We start from the raw sequence: 10,000 nt of genomic DNA, 5'->3' as shown, positions 1-10,000 counted from the left end.
TCAGCTCGAGACTTTCTCCACCAGACACACATAACCTCCAACTGGTCTCCACTGACACCGTCTTTCCACTCTGCGGCCTTTTCCACAAACACAATCACCAACAGTTCTCGACAGTGGACAGCTCTCTTCTGGACCTCTGTTGTTCACACTCCCCGAGGCGCTGGCCAATCCAGAGTTAGCTGCTTGCTGTCTCAACCAATGAGATGCTTTAGTTTGGCCTCTGTAATATCAGCTTAATTACATATGCACACTGGAAGTGCTGATTGAATTCAACCTCAGGTTACCATCAACACAACAGTCTCTCTCACTCTCACTCTCGCTCTCTCTCTATTCCACTCTCTCTCTACCTTTTCATCTCTCTCTCTCTCTCTCTCTCTCTCTCTCTCTCTCTCTCTCATTCCCTCGCTTACCATCTCCCCTCCCCCCAATTTCAACATCCCTCTAATAGCAGGAAGTGCGATCTCCCCATCTCTGTCTGATCCCAGGGCCTACAGGCACACAGACTCCTGCAGCTTGAAGCAATTCAAGCCCCCTGCTCGGTCTTCCTCTTTCTCTTCTTCTCCTTCATCGGTCCAGTAGAAGAACCGGCGATGGGATACCCCCTCATCAAATCAGGATACGAGAGGATTAACAGACTTCTTTTTCTCTCTAGAGCGGAAAAGCTGTCTGAGAAAGTCAGAGACAGAGGGAGAAGATGAGCACCTTCTCTGTTTGGGCTTGATTGTGAAAATGATGGGGGTTGGGGGGGCAACTGTAAGCCTCCACACCAGGATGAAGCAATCTCGGGCTTAAAATGTCCACCGGACCATCTGCCGTGGAAGATGTGTAGGCTACCACTGAGAGCCAAGGCTGAACTTCACTTCAACTGTCTCTCAGTCCACAACTCTTGAATTTCCCCTTGGGGATCAATAAAGTATCCATCTATCTATCTATCTATCTATCTATCTATCTATCTATCTATCTATCTAACTCGCAATTCAACTCAGTTAGAAGTCAGGTAGTAAATTCCCGGACAATATGCTAAACTCCACTGCCACTGTGAAGTCAACAACATGCATTATATTACAATATGGTGGACAGGAGGCTTTTGAACAGGTTCTCAGCAAGAGCACTTTCGTAATACCCCCGTCTACATTTCTGATGGGAATAAAGCCCTCGGCCTTCACTTTTTTTTTTTTTTACAAAGCATATCACTAGATACCTACTTCAGTGGCTTCTTAATACTGCAGGAATAATCAATGCCGCACAGTCTCCGGCTGTTGAAATATGACTGCTGTAAACGCTCCTCCACCCCATTCATTCTCAGAGGTTCCGGCTGTTCACGGGCTTTCAACGCGAGGCGGACGATGAGCCCAAAGCCATAACGATCGTGACAAAAGCACAGCATTGCCAAAGTCCCACTAATCTACCATATCCAATACTGGAGCCAAACTGCATATATACAGTATCTCCATAACTCCACACTTTCCTCAATTATTCTTTTTCTAGTCAAGAGTTCATGTTTTTACTCCAGTACGATTAGATAGATTTTGCAACCTAAATGAAGACCACCAGTTCAGTGTGTGATACAAAAGCACATAAATTATTTACAAAATTGTGCTTTTTTCAGCAGTGGCCAGGGTTACAAACAAACATTTCAACCATTAGGCCTCCATCAGTGATGAAAGCCTAATGGCTGAAACATTTGTTTGTAACCCTTGCCGCTACTAAAGAAAATATAAAAAAATAAAACCGTGTGTGAGCTTTTTCGATTTTGAATATGTCGTCCAAACTACTGATTCTGAAGTAAAAAAAAAAAAAAAAAAAGTTCCCTCAGACTCTTCTCACTCCCACGCCTCGATCTCTGAAATCCCAGACATTGAAAACAACCAGGAGTTATAGCTGACCAGTGCCAAGAGCCCATCGTCTCCATTTCACGAGTGCTGCACTTCAATCACCCAGATGGATGGAGACCTTAAGCCCCGACACAAGGAGGGGCTAGGATTGCCATAAAGAAGAAAGCAAGAGGATGATAGTGTTTCAAACGGAGCTCGGAGAATAAACGCTCACATGCTTTTGTTTGTACAGCATGGTGTGCGTGTGTGTGAGTCTGTGTGTGTGTTTGTATGTGAGTGTGTATCATTTGGGAGGGGAAGGTCTGTGTGTGTGTGTGTGCGTGTGTGTGTGTGTGTGTGTGTGTGTGTGTGTGTGTGTGTGTGTGTGTGTGTGTGTGTGTGTGTGTGTGTGTGTGTGTGTGTGTGTTGTGTGTGTGTGTGTGCGTGTGTATGGAACATTTTAAGTGTATAAGTATTTGGGTGGAGTACTTTCCAAACGCAGCGGACCAGAAGACACACGGACAAGAAAAAGTGAATCCGCCTCACCTCACCTCATCTAAAACACACACAAAACACACACACACACACACACACACACACACACACACACACACACACACACACACACACACACACACACACACACACACGCACTTGGACAAAGCTGTGGAATAGGAAACCCTTGTCCTATCAAGCTGTGGCTGCACACACACTTGAGGTCAGTGAGCGCTGCAGAGGAGCAGACAAAGGGAAGAGAGGCCTGGTGTTTTGGCAGCTGGAGAAGCCATTGAGAGGGTGGAGAAGCGTGATCTCCTTCTCCATGTCCACGTCCCCCCGCTCCTTCACCTCCGACTGCTCCTCCTCCTCCTCCTCCTCCTCCTCCTCCTCCACCCATCAGCGGGTGTCTGCCTCTGGGCTTCTGTCTCTACGGCCGTCTGGGGGAGTGATACGAGGCCCTCTGCATGACTTTTTTCATGATTTTTGTGTGTGTGTGTGTGTGTGTGTGTGTGTGTGTGTGTGTGTGTGTGTGTGTGTGTGTGTGTGTGTGTGTGTGTGTGTGTGTGTGTGTGTGTGTGTGTGTGTGTGAGTGTGTGTGTCTGTGTGTGTTTACATATGTGTGTGTTTAGGTGTTCAGGTGGGTTGGAAATTAAATGCCTGTGTGTTTGTGTGTAAAAGTGTGTATATGTGTGTGTGTGTGTGTGTGTGTGTGTGTGTGTGTGTGTGAGAGAGAGTGTGTGTGGTGTGTGTGTGTGTGTGTGTGTGTGTGTGAGAGAGTGTGTGTGGTGTGTGTGTCATACATGGACCATTTAAAGCACTGCTTTAGTGTATCCTTTTGTGCCATCCCAGTAAAGGTCAGCAGGTCAGCACCACTACAGTAAGTCCAGCGGTAACGTTAGCGTGTCCCTGACTGAGGGCCAGTCTGCAGCGCTCACAAGTAACCCATCCAGCCATGCGTCACAGCACACAACACCAGCCCCACACTGCCACCCGTCATTTGTCATGTGTGCAACCTTAGATGTCTGCTGGGTTAACATGCATGCAGACAAATGGACCTTGACACACGAGTAACACGCACATACTGTACATACACAAACAGACACATCTAAAAATACTGTACCATACACAAGACGTGTATACGTATATACACACATACACACAACTGCTTGCACTGATGCACAATCAACACACATGTACTATATAAGCACACATATGTGTGCACACACATAAGCATGCAATCACAAACTTACACATGGGCACACACACACACACACACACACACACACACACACGCACACACACAGTATAAAGGGCATGACTGGCTGGGATGAAACAGTGCCGAAGTCAGTTAATGGTGCACGCTGGCGCTTCATGCTCAATTGTTTCCCTCTGTGGGGGTCAGGGCTGTGTGTGCGATATCAAAGCCCGGCGGGCCATACTTCACCCGGGGCCGCCGCGGCCTGCAGCCGGCAGGAGTCAGACGCTTTCACTCAGCGCTCTGACACGCCGAGCGCAAAACAATAACTCATGTCGTCTGACTGACGGCTCGACGGAGTCTGGCCTTTCTCTCTCCCCCCTCGCTCTGTCTCTCTCGCTTTGTCAATCTCTCTCTTGCTCTCCCTCTCTCTCTTTCTCTACCTCTATCTGTCTCTTTGTTTCTCTCTCTATCTCTCTCTCTCTCTCTCTCCCTCTCTCTCTCTCTCTCTCTGTCTCTCTCTTTCTCTCTGCTCCTTTCATCTGAGCTGCTTGCGTACTCACGCACCTCCTAGCTTGGCTACAGAAGAGGCCATGACAGGGTTAAGCTGTCTCACAGGGGAATGGAGCGTGAGGGTGAATGTGTGAGTGTGTAAGTGCGTAAGTGTGTGAGTGAGTATGTGTGTGGTGTATGTGTGTGTATGTGTGTGTGTGCTTGCGTGGGTGTGCTTGCATATGTGTGTATGTGTGTGTGTGTGTGTGCTTGCGTGTTTGTGCTTGCATGTGTCTATGTGTGTGTGTGTGTGTGTGTGTGTGTGTGTGTGTGTGTGTGTGTATGTGTGTATGTGTGTGCTTGCATGTGTGTGTGTGTGCGCACGCACGTGTGTGTGTTCTTCACATCTTGCGCTACAGCCTCGCAAAAACTGCAAAAGACAAAGAGCATCATCAGCACTCGGTCACATCTTGGCCTTCTTTTCTCCCGAGCCGTCCTAATCAAATAATCCCCTGCATGTGTAGGAGCCGAGGAAAACAGATGCACAAGTCTAAACGTGTCACAAACCATCCACTTCAACACCAACATAAATCTCACAAGTAAACAGCGCGCATTAAAATCTGCAGTGAATAAGAAAACATGTGGAGATTCTCCACTAGTAGAATGAGCCAGAATGATGGTTGACATTTGCGTTGGTCTGGCATCGAAATGTTCAAATATTTCATCAAAACTGAATAAGTGTCTGTTTGTGGTGTACCGACCGGAAGATATATCAAATGTGTATTTTGCATGCAGAACCTTTGTAGCTCCGTAATTGGTATGGTAGTGTGTACTTTAGCACTGTAACATCACAACAGGTCAAAAAGGACTCACTGGCTAGCTTACCTCCACAGGACATTTGGCCAGTCTAAATGAAGAGATCAACATGCACCACAGACATATGTGGCTATGCATCTGCACCCAATAAATCTCCATCCCCTTTCAAGAAGAAACCACTCACACACCACAGACACCCCAACACCCTGCTTCTCCAGAATACACTCCCTCAACTATCTCCGCCGCCGCCACCACCACAAACCATCCCATCCCCATCCCCCTCCAATATAAAAAAATCTCTCTCTCCAACACTAGCACTTCTGTGTTCATTAATGGCCGCCGCCCTGCCTCCACCTTGTCCGTCTCATTGGCTGCGCCGGCTTCCTGTAATTATGAGACAGGAAGCTGGAGGTGAGGGGTCAGTTAATACGGCGTGGTGCAGTATTCCTCTCGCCGCTCGGAGAGAGGTGCCTGGACTATATGGGGCTGTGATGGGGGGCTGTGGTGGTGGGGTTTGCATGTGTGTTTGTGTTGGGAGAGAGAGAGAGAGAGAGAGAGAGAGTACAGTATATATATGTGTGTGTGTGTGTGTGTGTGTGTGTGTGTGTGTGTGTGTGTGTGTGTGTGTGTGTGTGTGTGTATCTCTGGCTGTGTCTCAAACTGCCTACTAGCACACTTTAAATACTTAGTGCAGATACTGGAACAATACTACTAACCATCGAAAAGTGGGCACGCACAGCGCAAGTAAACACTCAGTGCACACTAGCAGTGTACCGACAGAAGTATGTGATTTGAAATACAGCCTCTGTGTGAGTGTCTATAAGTCTGTGTGTGTGTGTGTGTTTGGGGAGAGTGGGGGTGGGGGAGTTGCAGCTGGTGACCTTGACTGTGCTGAGAGAGCTCTTTCCTCCTCCAGCTTGTGTGTCCACCTACGTTTGGGAGAAAAAGCGTATGGAAAAGATGTCTGCTATTTGAGTGCATTGCTGGGCCTATCCCATGATCACCTGAGTCCAGGCAAAGTTACAGCCTCCACAGACAAAATGTCAGAACAACTCTGCAAGGACACGCTCGCCCAACTGCGCTCATATCACTTTCAGATATCAGAGATTACATGCAGAAGATGCTGAAGATGACTACTTGGATTATCTTTCTCATCAGCGTTTCTTTGAGAGCTTCTGGCAGAGAAACGGCAAGGTCGTCCTCTCCATTTCCAGGCAGCATGACATCAGATAAATTACCGCTTGATTATAAATTCATACGACGACAAAACTTTTGACTGTTGCTGTGCCTCTGTTTCATCCATCAGAAACCCGAGACGCGCGAGGACTTGATTTCCGTGCAATGGAATGGATTTGTGGCCATCACACAAGATTTGCGCTCGCATTTCTAGAGAAAGGCAAAAGCCTCTGGTGACATTGGAGCTGCCTTACAACCTAGAGGCCTACTAGGGTCAAGTGAGCAATAAACCCCCACCATGCCACTTTGTTTGCGTAGGCTCTTCACGTTGTACATTTCACAGCAGTGCCGATCTTCACTCATACTTAGCAGCCATCTTACTGTATCGTCTCCTGTTAGGGCTTATACCGACGGTTAATTCAAAACTTAAAAGAAAAAACTAACATTTGAAACAATTCTGTGACCAGAGACCACTTGACAAATGGACAAAGAGTGATTACTACTGCACAAAGGACTGATCTAATCAGCATGGCTCTCAATGGATGCCTGTATAGTCTCTGTGAGAAGTTTAGCAAATGTGTGTGTGTGTGTGTGTGTGTGTGTGTGTGTGTGTGTGTGAGTGTGTGTGTGTGTGTGTGTGTGTGTGTCTGTGTGTGTGTGTGTATGTGTGTGTGTGTGTGTGTGTGTGTGTGTGTGTGTGTGTGTGCGTGACTGTGTGCCCATGCTGGCGCATCATGAAGGGCCGCACAAGGCTGTGATGTCAGATCGCCCACATGTATAGCGGACACTCTCCACTAGAAGTGAACAGTGGCTGTTGTATCCGTAACACACTGTAATATGACTGCATGAGCAACGAGTCTGGCTTACAGTAGGCCACTGGCCTTTCAAACAAATAATCACAGGTTTTACAGCTAAGACTATAATGATCTGCCTGGTCTGGTCAACCACAAAAAGCAATTGTAATGACCACTGTCCAGCACACACTTGTCAAATACATAGTCTTTAGCCACATTAAAACACACTCTCTTATTATACACAGACTGTCAAGCCACTTCTTAAAGCACATACACACACAGACACACACACACACACCATACATTATGTATTCACCTTCAAGACAGTACTCTAAACACAATCTTCACACTCCATAAAATACTACCTCTGAAGCCAATATTGACACCTACACACAATCTCAACAATCATCCTCTGTCCAACAGACAGACACACACACACACACAGAGAGAGACGCACGCACAGGCACACGCGCACAGGCACATGTACACACGCGCACACACGCACACACACGCACACGCACACACACACACACACACACACACACACACACACACACACACACACACACACACACACACACACACACACACACATCTGATACGAGGCTACACTGAATCATCTCAACTGAATCCCACCCCGCTGAAACCACTTCCACCAAGACCGGTCCACTTTTAACATTCGGGGATTTTTCCACATTGCTCATCAATAGTTATCAGTAGAATAATACCCAATAATGTAAAACTGTCGGGACCGGTGTTTATGCAGCGGTAGGGTAACGGCAGGACATCGGCATAAACATCTCTATCATCGCACAGCCTCAGACAGGTCACGCTGTAACCCAGTCTGACGCACAGCTGCTGATAGTTACGGCACTGACAGCGGGGCCAGAGACGCCTGGACCGAAGTGTGGGAGCCACGATAGTCCAGAGTAGCCTACATGCACTGGAAATAAATGCGTTTCAAGAGTTCCACAACATTCAAAAGGGTTGCGAACACAACTGAAACGTTCTTTTGCTGAAAGGGTTGATTGAGAATAAGTAGCCGACTGTGTGGTCCTCAACCAACTAGACTATTCTCTCAAACTGGCAGGCCACCTATCGATACAATCGACCCTTCCACCAATTTCACTGTGATGGGCAAAGAACCCCTAAAAGGGGCCAGCGAGAACTGTTCATTTGAAAAGTTTAAGCTGAATCTTGAAAACTCAACTGGTACAAAGAAAACTGGGCTACGCATTGCATTTTACAATGGTTTGTATGTCGACTTGTTATTATGCATCCTATACAGCTGAGCAAAAAATATTGTGATTAATATAAATTATATTTACTGATCAGATAATTAGGCTACTTGTCCCATATTGATGCGACTGTAGGTACACGAGATGCTTTTTGGAACTTTAGGCTCGGATGTGAAAATGTTATCTGTAATTGCATGATAAAAGCAAACAAGAATAACACAATTAAAGACTTATTAAAACAGAAAATCGAATTTATATCAAAAGAGAAGTTGCCATTTTTCTTTATCAAACTCGAGATGAAAGCTCTTTGCAGCATCAGCGTGACAAATTGACAAAGCCACCCTGCACTAATCGCGCCCCGTGTTTGAAAAAAATATAGGTGGGCAGGCTGCTTAGATGTTCAGATAACCCGTGCCGAGAACACTGAACAACACTCATTGTTAAAGATAGCACAAAGTGGATAAATAATTGTATTTCACTCGTTTGAGACTGAGTTCAGAGAAACGCGATAACCACTGGTTTGATTGTAAGCGCGGTTGGTATAAAAACCTATTCATTATAAGTAGCCTACATTTTCATTCAGATTAAAGGATTGTTCCATATCCGATATGACATATTCATTCATAATAAAAAATCAGTAGGCGGACAATTTAAGTAAAAAGCATCAGATCGTGTTAGACCATTGCCTTCAGACTACAGTTAGACTCCGCTGAACATATCCTGAACTCGGAGTGTCTCAAACTCCGCACAAGCCACTTCACATACATTAAACGTGTTACTCACCTTTCCCAAAGTCAACAGAAGTCGCCAAATTCCGTTACGACGTCTTGTTTTCCCTTTATTCTATACCTAAACTCCTCAACTATTTACGCAAGGCTGTTTGTCTTGAGTCTGACGTTTTCTCAGGTCAACCTTTCCTCCAAGTCTTGCCTCTTTCACTCCTCGATGCTTGCTTCGGGAGAGAACAGCTCCGACTATCGCCATCTTAAGGTAATGCACTCTGCTTCAGGTAGGTTACACTGCGATATCTTCCCGTCTCTTCACACCTGGGTTGGACATTAGAACGTCCGAGAAAATCCTGATTGGTGACTGTTTAGCGGGAAAATAGTCTGGAGCAATGAAAGGGGGGCATGTAACGCCTGTGCAGGCAGGTCATCATACTTCACCGTGTCTGAAGACATCATATCTGTCTACACCTGGTTTTGTTATCGTAGCCTACACAAATTGTAACTAAAATTCAGCATTTTGTTGAACTACCATGATTGTTTTCATCTAGGCTATTATCAGAAATAAAGAACTTAATTAGGCCTATAGAAATGTTGCATTTGTTTTCAAAGTTAGAAAATTAAAACAGGAACCAGTCATAGCCATGATGTATGTCCCAGATCAATACTCTTTATTAGAGGTTTTTCCACATGGAAAACATACTGACAATGGCTGTGAAAAACTGATAGACATGGCAACTTTTAGACATCCATAAAGTGACTGACAACAAACATAATACAATCTAACCAATGTTTTTTTTTACAATTACCATACTTTTTTAGAAGCATATCTCCCAAATTCATCTCAATATTTCCATTTTAAATAGGTACAAAGGCAAAATTTCTGTTAACAGCAAATATTCTTTAGCAACATATTGTTAAATGTTAACTGTCACAATGTTAACTGCTTAAAGAGAAAAATGCTTCAAGAATTGACTTGGAAGCACTAAGGCACAATGTTGGCATCGATTTAACACAATTAAATTGAACTTTAACGCAACACTGCAGGGTACAAGAGAGACGTACGTTGCAATGACTTAAAACAAGATCATTTAAACATATAAAAACAAATCTTTTATATAAAAAAAAACATCACTGCCCCTAAACTACATGGACCATCAGTGCAGTGAAATTGTGCAAAGCTCTAAGAACCCCAAAGTCTTCCCTTCCACTAAAATAAATAGAGCAGGTTAAATAAAACTGAGGCTCACCT

The 10,000-nt window shown here is 45.2% G+C and overlaps 2 protein-coding genes across 2 annotated transcripts in view; both read right to left on the bottom strand.

The window, feature by feature from the left end:
- The window catches only part of bmpr1bb (bone morphogenetic protein receptor, type IBb), a 77,695-nt gene extending 68,755 nt beyond the window's left edge, over positions 1–8,940 (bottom strand). The window contains exon 1 of the mRNA XM_062528016.1: positions 8,807–8,940. The gene's annotated coding sequence lies outside the window, so the exon portion shown is untranslated. The remainder of the gene's footprint in view (positions 1–8,806) is intronic.
- A 456-nt stretch (positions 8,941–9,396) lies between these two features.
- pdlim5b (PDZ and LIM domain 5b) overlaps positions 9,397–10,000 on the bottom strand; it is a 73,848-nt gene continuing 73,244 nt past the window's right edge. The window contains exon 13 of the mRNA XM_062527410.1: positions 9,397–10,000. This exon is cut by the window's right edge and continues 1,363 nt beyond it. The gene's annotated coding sequence lies outside the window, so the exon portion shown is untranslated.

The sequence above is a fragment of the Sardina pilchardus genome, chromosome 23 (assembly GCF_963854185.1).
Source record: "Sardina pilchardus chromosome 23, fSarPil1.1, whole genome shotgun sequence".
Classification (NCBI taxonomy): Eukaryota; Metazoa; Chordata; class Actinopteri; order Clupeiformes; family Clupeidae; genus Sardina; species Sardina pilchardus.
Note: the sequence above shows the minus strand (reverse complement) of the source record. Positions and strands in the feature narration are given on the sequence as shown.